Genomic DNA, 3,018 nt, shown 5'->3' with positions numbered 1-3,018 from the left:
ATATGGAGATGGTATGATTTATTTTTATGTTTAGTCAAATACGTGATACATGTCATTGTAATTATTCACGTATTTGACAAAACATAAAAATAAATCATACCATCTCCATATTGTTACCACATATCCTTGTCAATAGAATAGAAGATGGATCTTCTATTTCAGGCACAGGCACTGCATCTTCTATTTCAGGCACTCCTCTTAAAAGGTCTCCCACAAATAAGCAACTTATTAAAGTGGAGTAGTCATCTTCGAACAAACACTGGGATAGAAATGCACTTCACTATGATGGAGAGGAAGAATCTATGACAATAATCAAGTTTGGTACATACCTCCGGCTGATTTTGTTATTTTGTATTTCTCACTAACTGATCAAAACAGCTATAACAACATCACGGGAAGGGTAAGAAATTAATGATTTAATCTTTTCTGTATTGTTATTTATTGTCTGATTATTCTTAAGAACTAACTAATCTTTTCTTCTTTGTGCAGTGGCAAGCTTTTGTGAGAGATCATGTTAGGAGAGCTCGCGTTATTTTGGTTGGAACGGGAAGAGGTACAGTTGATATTTTAAAATATATATTTCATCTATTATGAATATATTTAGGTCAAGGGGTGGGAATGTGCTTTTTTGTTCCTAATATTGATATAAAAGTTTCTTTTCAAATGCAGATGCAAGAACTACCAATCAGAATGATGGTTTGTATTTTGTTTCCGAGGCTCAGGTAAATAAAATTCTTTTCTCTCTACTCTTTTTATTTTAAGACTCATTCTATAATATTGTATGTTTAATTTCTTTTTTCTTTTTTCTTTTTTTGTTTGCTAGGGAGTCCAACTTGCCTACACGGTCAAAGCAGTAACTTATGTAGAGTGCAATACTCTCAGCTCTGTAGAGATGACAAATCTGCTTCTAAAATTTATAGAATTAGCAAATTAATTGTCTACTTCTTATCCTAGTGATTGTTCATCGTTATTTGAAGTTGTAAGACAATTTTTTGGTGAACCTTATCCCCGTTTCGACAAGGGGATCTTTATGTTTTTGGTGAACTTTATCCCCGTTTTAGATCTTTATGTTATTTTATGAAGTTTGCTAGTTAAGTGTTTAATTAAATTCAAAACATTTTCTATTTCACATCTCCATGTCATTTATGGAGATTTTAAGGTTGCAGGAATGACTAAGTAGCTCTAGCACATAGAGCTAATAATGTTTTGCCCTATATGGTCCACTATTTGTTCATATTTTAAATATGTACATTGCAACTTATGTTACTCAGTTTGTTCTACAATTTGGATTTTTAACTTAATATATTATAATGTACATATATTATTCGGCCTAGATATCTGAATTAATCTTTTGAATTTCTGTAAAGAAAATTTACACACTGTAGAAAGCCAGCATATAGCAAAATAAATACTCTGTTAAGGTCTCTGAGTTTTGGGTTAATATTCTCTTAGGTGTAACACTCTTCTAAACCATCTTAAAAATCTAGGTTCTCGGATGGGGTGTCTACCAAAGGATTGTAATTGACTTTAGGTAGCTAGCTTTTGGGAATTTTATTATTGGATTTTGTCGCTTAGACAAATTTATTGATTTTAATAATAGTCTCTAGGATTTTAAAGGAGATTTTGCGTTGCTGACATCTTTTGGCTTTTACAGACAAAAATGAGCATTTATATGTGTTGTTCTCATTCTTTTTCTCTTATTTTAAGTTTACAATATCATTAAAAAGTTCAGCGTTAAGTCTCTTTGGTCACCTGTTTTTATTATACTCTTTATATTGCCAAGATACATTTAATTTTAGCTGTCAATACTTCAATCTTAGCTGATACCCTATTACTTGATCTATGTATCCTTTCTGTATGTATCTGTGCAATAGCCGGAGTTCATTCTGATTCACTGACCTTAGTTTATTTTGGTTAGCCACCATCAGATTTAGATATTACTGAAGTATTAGTATATACTACGTATATTAATTATTTCTTTCTTTCCCAAATTTTGTTACAAATAAATACTAGGAACACTGTTTGACTCAAAAATTAATTTTCAGAATTAAATTTGTAATTTTTAAGGGTCACTAGCAATTTGTTTGACCCGATACAGTCATAGATAATGAATGAAGCTAAACGAGAAATAGCAAAATAGATTTAAAAAGAGTACCGCGACTGAGAAAACTCTTCTTTATTTTTAGTTCTGAATGGTCTCCGCTCACAAGTGTGGTTGAATTACAAAGCTTAGTCAAGAAAAAGCTAGCACATGCTGGTATTTTTTTTGTTGCAGAGAAGGTATTTCTATGCGTATTTAATGATCCTCCTTCTGAGTATAGGAGCACCTTTTATATCGGTGAAAAGAGAACTGTCCTTCCGAGTTTTGAGCCAGCACATCAGGGGATTAAGTAGTGGATAGCAGGATCCAAGATAGTGGCTTCCGCTTTTGCATAACGTAGGTATAAGGTTGACTGAGTCTCCAAACTTATTCGACCACCTCTTGAATTCTTAACCCTTTGATAACCATAACCTTAGAATCTTCTGAAGTCCCATCACTTGATCTTTAGTTCTTAATTGTCAAGTGGGACTTTTCGGGCAGGACGCCTGAAGAGGATAATTTCTAACCATATAAACACATTTCTCAGTAATTGAAGATACTATTTAATTTATTAATGGTCAAGCGACACAACCCTAAGATAGTATTAAGAAAATGAAGCAGATTCTAACCGTCACTTAAGGATGTGAGGAACCAATGGGGTGAGGAATAGGTGCTTGTACGGATATAATATGCATTGGTAAATGATTACACAAAATGCAATTGTGAGTGATTTTGATGAGTAAATACAAGAAATCAACATATAGAAATGAGATAATCAAGAAGCCAGTAGTTTTATCAGCATATCCCGTACAATCAGAGGCGGACCTAGGATTTGAGCACAACGGGGACACCACTGTATGCTAAGAACTAGCGATAAAATTCGACGTACAACTCTTTGAAAACTTAAGGATTATAACGAGTATCTTCCAAGTATAAGC

General features: G+C 33.0%; 1 long non-coding RNA gene across 1 annotated transcript; it reads left to right on the top strand.

Annotated features, from left to right (window-relative positions):
- The first annotated feature begins 247 nt into the window (after positions 1 to 247).
- On the top strand, positions 248 to 1,366 carry LOC142167404 (uncharacterized). Its single transcript, XR_012697528.1, has 4 exons — positions 248 to 400; positions 490 to 553; positions 670 to 722; positions 824 to 1,366. It is a non-coding gene; the product is annotated as an uncharacterized LOC142167404 (long non-coding RNA).
- The last annotated feature ends 1,652 nt before the right edge of the window (positions 1,367 to 3,018 follow it).

The sequence above is a fragment of the Nicotiana tabacum genome, chromosome 12 (genome assembly GCF_000715075.1).
Source record: "Nicotiana tabacum cultivar K326 chromosome 12, ASM71507v2, whole genome shotgun sequence".
Classification (NCBI taxonomy): Eukaryota; Viridiplantae; Streptophyta; class Magnoliopsida; order Solanales; family Solanaceae; genus Nicotiana; species Nicotiana tabacum.
The sequence above is the reverse complement of the archived record's forward strand: the minus strand, read 5'-3'. Positions and strand labels throughout refer to the sequence as shown.